Source organism: Lycium ferocissimum, unplaced genomic scaffold, assembly GCF_029784015.1.
Source record: "Lycium ferocissimum isolate CSIRO_LF1 unplaced genomic scaffold, AGI_CSIRO_Lferr_CH_V1 ctg7751, whole genome shotgun sequence".
In the NCBI taxonomy this organism is placed as follows: domain Eukaryota; kingdom Viridiplantae; phylum Streptophyta; class Magnoliopsida; order Solanales; family Solanaceae; genus Lycium; species Lycium ferocissimum.
The window spans coordinates 59,318-72,383 of NW_026726926.1; the positions used below are offsets into that span (position 1 = coordinate 59,318).

Consider the following 13,066-nt stretch of genomic DNA (forward strand, 5'->3'; position numbering starts at 1 on the left):
AAGACAGTAACATATAAAAATATGAACCAAGACAATAACATTTTCATTAAACCTCCATACATGTGATTAAGTGGATAAATAAAAATAACCCTCTAAAAATCATAATGTCTAAATCAAAATAAATGTTCTAAGTCGTGCTAACATTCATGCTTATTCTCGTGAGTGTGGCAGGTAGCAGGAGAAAAAAGGTAGAAGAAAAAAGAAATTATCCTAACCAAAATAGAATCATAGTTATGCTTTAAATATTCAGTATGAGAACACACAAAATAAAATAATGAACATGAATTTTCTAAATAAGCAGAGACACTAGACACAGAGTGAGTACATGAACCGAAGTAGAGTCGGATTTACCTTTTTGTGGTGCAGTGAACTGCGGACGTTGGCCTCGAATCTACTCTCTCGTTATGAACAGATCTGAACGAATGAAAAGTTTAAAAGATCCCAAGATTTAGAGTAGTAGTGAAAAGAAAAAGTGTTGTGTATGGTAAGATTTCAAGAATGTTAAAAAAAAAACCCCTTTTTGGCTGAGTGCTTGAGACAATATTTATAGGTGAAGTTGAAACTCTAGGGTTTTGTTTGGGCGGGATTTTGAGGCTAAGGTTTTTGAACTTCAAAACGTCCATTAAAGAACGGTCCAAAATGTGGCAGAAAGAGTCGTTTTCGAGTGTAGTAGGGGGTTCACACGGGTTGAAGTTGAACCTCTGACTTTTGATTTCCTTTGTGTAGAAAAAAATCAGATTTTAAAATGTTTGTTGGCCTCTTATGTTGACTATATTCGAAAGTTGCACGGAAATGGAATGGTCAATCCCCTGCCATGGCTGTGAAAGCTGATTTTGCTTGGAAGAGGAAAGAGATGAGAGAGGGTTTGTTTTGGAGAAAGGTGCTGCTGATATGTTTAGGATTAGGGTTGAGGATTTGGGCTAGAGGTTTAATTTGAAGGGCTTTGGTGAATTGGGCTGAAATCTGGTGGGCTGTTTTGGTTAGGCCTGGCTGTTTGAGCCATTTGTTTGGCTGAAATTTTAGGCCTTTTTCCCTATTCTCCTAGTGCATTCCATTTGCTCCTTTATATCATTAAAATACTAGGATAATAAATTTAATAACTAGCGTAAATAGGATATAATTTAGTATTATAATCTTACTAGTAATTGTAATAAAATGTCATCTGAGTTGTACCTTTTTTATTGGCAAGTGATAAATTAGTAATAATGTAAGATCAATAGTAAAATAATTGTAGATGTAATAATAAAATAAAGTTGTCTATTAATTGTAAAAGTAGCAACAGTGAATTATAATAAGTATTTAGTTTATTAATAAACTTAGAAGCTCGAGGAGGTGGACTGGAAGAGGGAGGGTCAAAATTGAGTGTCAACAACTTGCCCCTCGTTGACCGGAGACGATGTAAGAGTTTTCGGGCAACGAAGTTGACATAATCGACAATTTTGTCCCGACCGATAAATACGACCTCGGGCAAATTAGAACAATATCGGTATAAAAGGACTATGTGTATAAAATGTTTTTAAGATTATGAGGTAGAAGGGATGTTTGAAACGATTATGGGATAGAAGGAATGTTGGAAAATTATTGGGTAGAAGGGATGTTGGAAAAATTATGGGATAGAAAGAATGTTGGAAAATTATGGGATAGAAGGAATGTTGGAAAATTATGGGATAGAAGGAACGTCGGAAAAATTATGGGATAGAAAGAATGTTGGAAAATTATGGGATAGAAGGAATGTTGGAAAAATTATGGCCGAACGCCGGTTTTGAGTTGGAAAATCTCGGGCTCCATGAGAATCAGGACATATGTAGTTCGACATTTATGTTAGGGGAGTGTTATTTTTGGATTTATAACTTTGCGGGCTTGTAGATAGGTGACAAGAATGTTCGAGAATGGAACATATGTTTATAGCCTCCTAATTATAAATGTGGTGCGCAACACACCCATAAGTAGGACTCTACTAGACACGATACGAATTCTCAAAAATTGCCCCAGTGTCGAGTTACGGGGACACTGGGATATAGGAAGGGGTAGGATTATGAAAGAGTTGATTGAATTTAGATTTAATGGTGTATATGAAAGAAAAATTGGAAAAACCCACGTATCACATTTTTTGGACGTGGGCGGAGTTTGAGAGTAGATCCGTGACCTTTGCTAGCGAGTTTGATATTCCTCTTCAGCAAATTTTGCCCCAGTTCACTGCATAAGAGAGAGTTCCACGTTGTGTTACGTCTCGTGTAGATTGTATTTCCTGTCAAAACTTAAAGTAAATAATTAGCAAATGAAGTACATAAAGTAAAATGTAAAAGTAGAATATAAATTGAGATAAATGTGAAGCCCTATGGCTATGAAAATGAAGTTGTGACGAGTTAAAATAATGTATTTATAATCTTGATGTGGTTTCCTCAGTGAACGGTGTGTTGTAATGTCTCAAGAAAAAGTTACTTGAAATTCATGTTAAAATCATCAGTAAAGTCGGGCATAAAGTTATAAAATGCATAGAGAGTGTAAAATGATAATGAATATGAGTGTGAGAATGAGGATGAAGCCGTGTGGCTTATGAGATGATGAGGCCGTGTGGCCAAATGTTGTCTCTGGTTGTCTTCAGGGACTTGAATGATGAATGATGTCGAGAAGACGGAATAATATTTCCGGTTGTCTTTATGTCCGGGATGGATAAATGATGTCCGTAAAATTCGAGGTAAAGTCGTTAAAGTTGGTAAAGTGAATGATAAAGTTATTGATAAAGTAAAGTAATAAAGTAGAGAGTTTGGCTGTAGCCGTTTGAGGCTCGATGTATAGCCAAATGACGTCTCCGGTTGTTTCGGGGATGTGATGATGATTCGTAAAGGATAAAGTCGTTAAAGTGTAAAGTGAATGATAAGAGTGTAGAGTAAAGTAAAGTTTGGCTTGTGCGGATAAAGTGAATAATAAAGTAGTTAAATAAAGTAAAGTCGTTAAAGTAGGTAAAGTGAATGATAAGAGTGTAGCCATTTGGCTTATGCACATGAGGCTGTATAGCCAAATGACGTCTCCGGTTGTCTTCGGGGACTTAATGTTGATTCCTGTAAAGTTCAGGGTAAAGTGGTTAAAGTAGGTAAAGTGAATGATAAAGTAATTGATAAAGTATAGAGTAAAGTGATAGCGTAGCCGTTTGGCTAATGATGTTGATGAGATCGTGACAAGCCAAATTAATGACGTCTTCGATTTTCGACATGTAATCCTGATTTAATTCGCCTTCGATCTCGACAACCTACAAAAACAGGTGTATTTGTTAATAAAGTCATAAAGTTATTGTGATAAAAAATAAAATTAAAGACAAAGTTAGAAATAAAGCCGTTTGGCTTTTAAGGCGAGGCCACGATGAGCCAAATGATGCTTTTCGGCCATGATTGATAGACTTGACTGTTGATCTCGCGGTCTTTTATTCCTGCACTCAAAGAAAAATTCTTAGTTTGGGAGGGGGAGTTGATTCGTGTTGACTCGAAGCTTGACATTGTTGGTGCTCCATTCGTCTTGTTTGTTTGGACCTTGTGATCTCCGTTCAAGCCTCGGTAGATGAATAGTAGTGAAAACAATTGAAAGAAAATGTATCATTTGAAAGATATATATGTAAGTATATGTATATAAGGAAAGATATATATGTAAGTATATGTATATAAGGAAAGATATATATGTAAATATATGTATATAAGTTGTAAAACAATTTTGCCAACTTTTAGATTGTGACACTTCCGAAACAATTGAAACGTCATTTGTCTATAATACTTCCTGTCTGGTAGCCTTAATCTTGTCGATGTCCAACCATTCTCTTGTCTATATCTTTCAAAATCTGCCCCAGTTTTGACTTCGGGAGGGTACACTAAACTTGTGTTGTGGTGTGACCGAACCTTATATGTATAGGAATTGTCCTACGTATCGTAAGGTACATAAAAATGGTTTGAAATTTTCTAATAAAGGGACCGAACCCGATGGATTGCCTACGTATCCCACCAAGGGAATCGGGTGAACGTAGGTTACATAAATGGAAAAAGGTTTGTTGGACTTCTACCTAAATATGATAACCGTATGTCGATAGCCTACGTATCCCACCAAGGGAATCAGGTCAGGCGTAGTTCTCCTTACATACAAATAATAAGGATTTTTTTGGATTTTTTTGTATAATGCAACCGAACCCTATGTGGTTGCCTACGTATCCCCCGAGGGAATCGAGTCGAGCCGTAGTTCGTAATTACATTAAATGAAAGGTTGCAAACTAGGCAATCTAATCTAATGTCATCCTTTGATTTCTTTTTGAATTGATAGCCTTCATGCTTATGTCATTATCTATCGGCTATTTCAATTTCTTCCAAGTGGAATCTTGTCTTGTCCTCGAATTTCTCTGTTATTTTCTCGAGATGTATGTTGTCTTCCGGTTCTTCATAATCGTGTTCGACACGTAAACTTTATTCATTCGTTTCATTATATGTCACAATCATAAAATTGGCAGATTTGATAATTTATATACTAAATAAAATAGAAAATAACAAATAATAGACAGTTAAAGAAAATAAGAAATGCATTCATAGATTTTGCAATTAAGCTTCCAAAAGATGAGGCAAAGCAACAAAAGTTTGGGGCACGATTCAGGCCTCAATTTTTAAAATCGTGCTATTTCAAAAGTTCACTACATGTTCAATCTACCAAGACTCCCGGCGAACCAGGGACGGAGTACAAGTCCAATTCTTCAAAGTCTCTCCTGGTTCGGCACCCCAGATGGTCGGTGTCTTGGTGTTGTGAGTAGTTGTAGAAGTAACCTTCATTGGTGCTTGTCTTGGACCGTTTCCACGGGAGCAACAAAGTTGATGACGTGCCCTTTTCCACCTTTCCAATTGGCATGATGGTTTCCTTTCAAATCCCAATCTTCCTCAATAGTTATTATGTTCACGTTGGCATTTTCGTGAGTAGGTAAAGGGTTGTTGTCCACATTGGGCTGAGCTCCAGTAAGTTGGATCGCTCCTTCCTTAATCAAGGCTTCGATTTTGTTTTTGAGACCATAGCAATCCTCAGTATCGTGCCCAGCAACTCCAGAATGATATGCACAACGCTTGGAACCATCAAACCATCTCGGAATAGGATCGGGAATTTTCCCTTCAATTGGTTGTATCACGCCTGCTGCTTTCAGTCTTTCAAATAATTGAGCCAAGGGTTCAGCGAATCGAGTGTAATTACGGGTATTTTTTATTTCAGGGTTTGAACGGGCTTTAGGTGTAGCATGTGGTCGATTTTGGTAAGTTGGAGCTTGAACGATTGATATGGACGTGGGTTTTGATAGGGGGTGCTCGGGGTTGGTAGTAGTTTGCTTGGGCGTTGTAGACGTGGTAAGGAGTTAGTGGAGCTTGGTGGGTTCAACATATTGGTAAGGGTAGAAAGGTTGTTGTGGATGGTTAAGGTATGTAATGGCTTGGCTTGGCTTATGTCCTTGGATATTCATGACCGTAGACTACATCTTCTTTTTTTCTTTTGGTCCCGTCGATAGAACCAAATTGAATAGCTTTGCTTGCAGCTTGCAAGGCAGTGAGATCCTGAATTTTTCCCGATTTGATTCCTTCTTCTAAGGCTTCTCCCATTCTGACAACTTCTGTGAACTTTTGTCCCATCATGCCTATCATTTTCTCATAGTATATGCCAGCTTGGCATTCAATGAAGGTAGCAGTCATTTCTCTATCACTCATCGGGGGTTGAACCCTGGCTGCTTCTGACCTCCAACGTAGCGCATACTCGCGGAACGACTCAGTTGACTTCTTGGTTACCTTAGTCATGTAGACTCTATCTGGTGTGATATCGGTATTGAAACTGAATCGGTCCATGAAGTCTTGTGCCATATCGCTCCAACCACGCCATTTACGGACATCTTGTTGCGTATACCAAGTAAGAGCCTCACCAGATAAGCTTCTTATGAATAGCTTCATCCTTATATTCTGATCTCTACCTACTCCAACCAGTTTGTCACAATAAGCCCTTAAATGCGTATGAGGGTCTCCTGTTCCATTAAATGTATCAAATTTCGGCGGTTTGTAGCCTACGGGCAAATCAACGTCAGGCTGAACACACAGATCTTCATATTCTACACTCTTGCTTCCCCTAGCAACTTGAAGGTTTCTCATTGCTTCTTTGAGACTGTGGATCTCTTTTAACAATATATCATCCGCCCTTGCTTTTGCATCCTTTTCCATTTCCTCATATTGATCCACCTCGGGTTGGAACCTGACCGTTACTGGGTTGGTAAAGGCTTGTGTTTCCGCTGCATATACCGGAGGAACATATTGCGCATTAGGAGTGACAAAATGTGCCCCTTGTATATGTTGGGTTGGATAAGTTTGGACAGTGGGAGTGTTTTGGATTGGAGGTGGTGTGTTATAAGTGGTATTTATAGGTAGTTGGTTTGGTGGTTTTAGAGGAGTAGTTGTAGGTGGTGGATTAGTGTTAGTGGATAAAGGAACATAAGGGGTGTGAACTAGCGATTGACTTAGTGGGTTGACGGGTGGTGGATTAGGAGTAGCATAGGTGGTGTAGGTGGGTGGTTGACTTTGTGGAGGAGTATAGACGGGCAATGGATTTGGTGGATTTGTGGGGGTGATTGGAGGTAAGTTGTTGTTGGTAGGTGCATTATTTTGTGGAGGGAAATGTTCGGGGACCCGGAGATTCAAGTGATGGAAAACGAGGTGGGTTTGGTGCGACATTTCTAGGTTCAGGAGGTGGACTTTGGAGTGTGATGGACAAATTGGTCAAGTCCCTAACCGATTCAGTTCTCCACGTAGATCCTCAATCTCTTGAGTAAAACTGGCGATATGTTCATCATGTTGAATAGTAGTTCTATGTTCGGAAGTCTCGGGAGGATCACTAGAGATCACGATGTTTTCCAAACCAGTTGAAAGAGATGCGGTTGGATCAGACATAGTAGTTTTCCTTCCTTGAACAACCCAACTACGTCGAGGTAATGCTGACGTCTTTGACCTTGTGAAGTAAGGATGGTCGGCCAGTTCGAATGTCAACACGAATCAACTCTTTTGGGAATAAAAAATAAACAAGAAGAAACATAAAATGCAAATGATATTAGTCTCATAGTAAAATATCTAAGTAAAGTCATGATCACGTAGAGTCAAATAAGTCATGTAGCAAATAATTCATCAAATAAAGGCAAATAAGTTGTCAAGCAAAATGTAAACAAGTATATCAAACAACAATAACGTGTCCTAATATGCATGTGACCTCTTTGTGCCAGAGGTAGGCCTAACATTTGTTTGAAGGGTAAAATGTGCCATAATACGTCATCCCATTGCTCTTGGCTAATTAAACAAATTCTATTTCCCAAAAATAAAGTACAAATGTGGTGTAATATTTATTACATATCAAATGAATACAACATAAAACACTTCCTAAACTAAGCAAAATAAATACAATTTGTCATGTCTAAATTTCAGGCTCCATTTTGTGATGTCCTTGGTTCTCATCAGTTGTTGATCACATACATATTCCAATGTAAAATCCATACCTGTCATAGAAAGGTTAGTCATTCCCTCCCTCCTAAAGTTTAATTAGTTAGAGCAAATGGTCAATATTTAGGCACAATTATCCTTCAAACATGCACATAAAGTATGATTAGTGTCACTTGGGGTCGTGGACCCACTTGGACGTTTGGGTAAAGTCATCTAATGGGCTTAATACACCAAGGGTATTAAACCTCCTAGGTCATGAAATGTATGATCCTAATAAAGGGTGTTGGTTTAGCTCTACTCTAGGTTGACTAAGAGTTGGTTCACTAGACACAAGGTTCCCGAGCGAACAACTCGAGTGAGAAGGCTACGCGGTCACACGAAAAATCCGGACACCTCGCGCATATGCCAACTCTCCTAAAATTTGGGCTTTTGAAAGAAATTTGCGGGTGCATAAAACACACCTCGCGTGTACGTGTGAATTTTCAGAAGTGGAGAAAAATGAAACAGAATGATAGTTTATATCAAAATAGTAACACATACAATTTATATCAAACAAATAATTAATGGCAAGTAAAAACCGTTAACAATAAATAAAGTAATTAAAACAAGCACACAAAGCCTATTTAAACTAAGTCCGTTATGGTTAGAACCTAAGTAGTCCCCAGCGGAGTCGCCAAGCTGTTATACCCCATTTTAACCGGAGTCAAAATGGTTTACAACATTCCGGTAATTCCGGGTTAATTAAAGTTAAGGAGTCGCCACCTAATTATTTATGGTGAATTAGGACACCTAAAGTTGATTAAAGTAATTGTCTAAAGTTAACTCCGTTTTAAAGTCTACGAAACCAAATGATTCTAGGTAAGGGTTCAATTAATCTAAAGGGAAGGTATTAAGCATCCTTTAAGATCCATTAACAATGGTTAGCCGGTCGGACTTAAGTTTGAGAAAATAGAGACTGATTGTAGTATACAAATGTGGAAGCATTTTTAAAAATAAAAATATCATATGAAAAGTAGTGAACTCAATTAATTTTAGGAAAAGCGTTTGTTAATCTTTGTAAACACCTGTAGGCTTTCAACTTGAGAGGAAAAGGATTTTGGATTCTGTTTAAGGCCCAAAATGGCTTAGTTTAGCAAAAACGTACATCATTACAAAGCTTTGATTGAGAATTCCATTCCGGGAAATTGCATTTAAGTTTTGAAGAAATTCAAGACTTTCTGAATTGGTCTTGAAAATTGTAAGAAACATGTTCCAAACATTGGAAAGGGGCTAAAGTCAAAAAGTTCTCTTCTAAAACTAGTTTGCATTTTTATTCTCAAAATAAGATAACGTTTAGTGTGTCAAATTTGTGATACTTTGAAGCATATCTTTTCCTTTCTGACTTAATAAAAAGTGCCAAACCTACAAGAGGAACAATTAAACTCCACTTGATTTAAGACCTAAATTTGCTGATTAAGACTTGGTGAAAGTAAAGCAATTAAGCATTGTCTAATAACCACACAACTAAGGTAAAATGTTAGTCACACCAAACAAGTAAACAAAACAAACAATAAATAATCGAAAGCCAAAATAGGCTCCGAAGAAGACTTGATTATTTCGTGGTTCGCTTTTAAGCAATGTAAAGCTGGAAACGATCGAGGATGTGGAGGCTCCATACGGTAGCGGCATTGTTGAGTTTCAAAGTGAAACTCTTCGGCTCCGGTATGTCATGCAAAATAATAAAAGAGACGTGGTTAGAAAAGAAGTGTAATTTTTCCATGAAAAGAGTAATAGAGAGTAACTATCATCACTGATACGTTAGTTAGCAACAACATTTTTTGATGGAGCAAACTAGTCTTTTATTACTCGCTGACATTCCTAAAAGCATGTGTGGCGTTAACTAATTGAATAAACTTAAATGATATGGACGTAAAAAAATAGACTAATTAACATCACCAACTAGGAGGTCATGGATCATTTGATTAAAAAGATTAGCTATTAGTACTAGTATAATAATGCCCATTCAAATCCATAAGGAAAGTATCCTGGCATAATAACTAAGCATTGAACATTACAGATTGTCAAAGTCATGCTTCTACCATATGAAATATAAATCAAGTTAAGAATATATAAAAATATGAACCAAGACAATAACATTTTCATTAAACCTCCATACATGTGATTAAGTGGATAAATAAAATAACCCTCTAAAAATCATAATGTCTAAATCAAAATAAATGTTCTAAGTCGTGCTAACATTCATGCTTATTTCTTAGTTAGCGGAGAGAAAAAAGGTAGAAGAAAAAGAAATTATCCTAACCAAAATAGAATCATAGTTATGCTTTAAATATTCGCATGAGAACACACAAAATAAAATCATGAACATGAACTTTCTAAATAATAACGATGCACTAGACAGGAGTGAGTACATGAAGAAGTAGGTCGGATTTACCTTTTTGTGGTGCAATGAACTGCGGACGTTGGCCTCGAATCTACTCTTTCGTTATGAACAGATCTGAACTAATGAAAAGTTTAAAAGATCCCAAGTTTTAGAGTAGTAGTCAAAAGCTAAAGTGTTGTGTATGGTAAGATTTCAAGAATGTTAAAAAAACCTCCTTTTACTGTGAAAGTTTGAGACAATATTTATAGTGAAGTTGAAACTCTAGGGTTTTGTTTGGCGGGATTTTGAGGCTAAGGTTTTGAATTTCAAAACATCCATTAAAGAACGGTCCAAAATGTGGACAGAAAAGAGTCATTTTCGAGTGTAGAAGGGGGGGGTCAGTTGGGTTGAAGTTGAACCTCCGACTTTTGATTTCCTTTGTGTAGAAAAAAATCAGATTTTAAATGTTTGTTGGCCTCTTATGTTGACTATATTCGAAAGTTGCACGAAATGGAATGGTCAAAATCCCCGCCAGGCCGTGAAAGACGATTTTGCTTGGAAGAGGAAAGAGATGAGAGAGGGTTTGTTTTGGAGAAAGGTGTTGCTGATATGTTTAGGATTAGGGTTGAGGATTTTGGCTAGAGGTTTAATTTGAAGGGCTTTGGTGAATTGGTCGTTTGGGTTTTGGTTAGGCTTCTAGTTTGAGCCATTTGTTTGGCTGAAATTTTAGGCCTTTTCCCTATTCTCCTAGTGCATTCCATTTGCTCCTTTATATCATTAAAATAATAGGATAATAAATTTAATAACTAGTGTAAATAGGATATATTTAGTATTATAATCTTACTAGTAATTGTAATAAAATGTCATCTGAGTTGTACCTTTTTTATTGGCAAGTGATAAATTAGTAATAATGTAAGATCAATAGTAAAATAATTGTAGATGTAATAATAAAATAAAGTTGTCTATTAATTGTAAAAGTAAATAGTGAATTATAATAAGCATTTAGTTTATTAATAAACTTAGAAGCTGTGATGGTAGGAATAGGGAGAAGTCAAAAATTGAGTGTTAACACACACTTGCTATATCTTGAGGTAACACAGTGCCCATTGTTACTTATATATGAGCTATGCCAACTTCTGTAAAATTAATACAACAAACTTTACATCGAAACTCATAAACCATACGTATGGATATATAAGCGTATTTGCTAAGGATAACGCAGCCGAGTCTGGCTGCCATAATGGTCGTACACAAAATAATAGATGACGGTAACTACGTAACATTCCAACTATATACAACCCAGTCTGAGAACTCATATGGAATATAAATTTGTGAAAAAGACGAGTTAAGGCCACACCATACCCATATATCCATATCAAGATAGCATACCAAAAGGGCTTCTGACTCAGGAACGAATAAGCCCCACCCATCGCGGTTGAGGGAGGTCCTAACGTCCGGATCAGATCGTCGATTACCTGAACCTGCGGGCATGAACGCAGTGTCCACAAGAAAGGACGTCAGTACGAACAACGTACTGAGTATGTAAGGCATGTATAAATACATAATGAAGAAATAAGAGAGCGTAAGATGAAGGGATAACCTGTAACTGATTGCCTCTTAAGGCGGAGTCATGCATGCTAACTTTTATATTAAAACAACATCATATCATATATATATATATATATAAACTGTCACGACCCAACCCCGTAGGCCGTGACTAGTGCCCGAGCTGGACACTCGTACACACCCATTAACCAGAATCAGCATACAAATAACTTATACATATACAAAGGTCAGACGTCGTCTCAACGCGTCGCACATAAACATATATAGTTGAGAAGCCGCAAGGGCTATCCTAAACACAACATCCCAAAATATATACATACGCAAGTCGATAAAGTCGCCACGGCGAATGGGACCGCCTAAAACATAAATCACACAACACATAATCGAACAATAACTATTCACAACCCACACATATGTCTACAGAGACTCCTCTAAGAGTAAACAATGGTATCATATGACGGGACAGTGGCCCCGCCTCGGCACCCCCCCGAATCGACGCACATATACAAAAGCGAAAGAGTCCGTACCAATATGGGCTCCGGGTATAAAGGGAGCGCTCCAAGATAGCGAGAATGGATATCCTAAGCCGCGCATCACCAAATCGAGCGTCCGTACCGCGGGTACGAAACGGCAATTTCGAAGAAGCGGGTCAAGACGGAATATACCGAGTATATAAAGCGAGATACAAAAGACGGTATAACCAAAGTAAGAAGTACGTAAAATGCATTAATATCCAGTAATATCAAAATGCTTACCTTTGAAACACAAACATGCATATTAATATCACATATATACATACAAATATATCCGGCCCATTATAGGACGCGAACATGGTCGCCACCTTGCACGTGGTTTCATAACACGTCACGCATCTTGCGAGAACCGCATAACTTCCGTAACACATCATGCTCCTTTAACACAACATAACTCCGTAACACATCATACTCCAAAACACATCATACTCTACGAGAACCACTGACATAACTCCGTAACACATCATACTCAGAACACATCATACTCGAACCACAAAGATAACTCCATAACACATCATACTCCAGAACACATCATACTCCGTAACACATCATAACGCCATATAGATATCACGGAGAACCCGTCCCTATAGTGAGGGACTGAGAAAGATGCAAAATGTAATGCACACACGTAATGGTAAATAGTCATATGTATATAAATTATCCTTTGAGACTCAATAGATAAGTAAGTAATCAACGCCGAGGGTTAAGACGATAGTCATGTTAAGTTCTTTCAAAATGTCGTTAGAACTATACAAAAGGAAAGTCTCGTGGACCATGGACATGTATCAAACCAATCCGAGCCCGCCATGAAAGTTACGGACGTATTAAGCTTTAGGACCCTCTACGAACGTATCAAAGCGATCCGAGCCCGTCTAAGTGAAAGTTAGGGACCTTATTCAACATAGAATCCTTTAGGAACAAGAACTCTTTTATGCAACATTTACTATCCAATCATACAAAAGACACAAGGGCCATAGCTCGACTATATTAGGAATGCTAACATCAAAAAGTAACAAGAATCGTAGACATGCTCGATCTTAGAATGAGTTACCCAAGGCTCGTATCATATCTTACTTACATCAAGACAGCCAACATCAAACTCGCGCCAGGCCCGGGTAGGTCTCTCCAAGCTT

The 13,066-nt window shown here is 37.7% G+C and overlaps 1 long non-coding RNA gene across 1 annotated transcript; it reads left to right on the plus strand.

The window, feature by feature from the left end:
- The first annotated feature begins 375 nt into the window (after positions 1-375).
- On the plus strand, positions 376-10,180 carry LOC132045716 (uncharacterized). The gene is made up of 2 exons (XR_009412514.1): positions 376-599; positions 10,151-10,180. It is a non-coding gene; the product is annotated as an uncharacterized LOC132045716 (long non-coding RNA).
- The last annotated feature ends 2,886 nt before the right edge of the window (positions 10,181-13,066 follow it).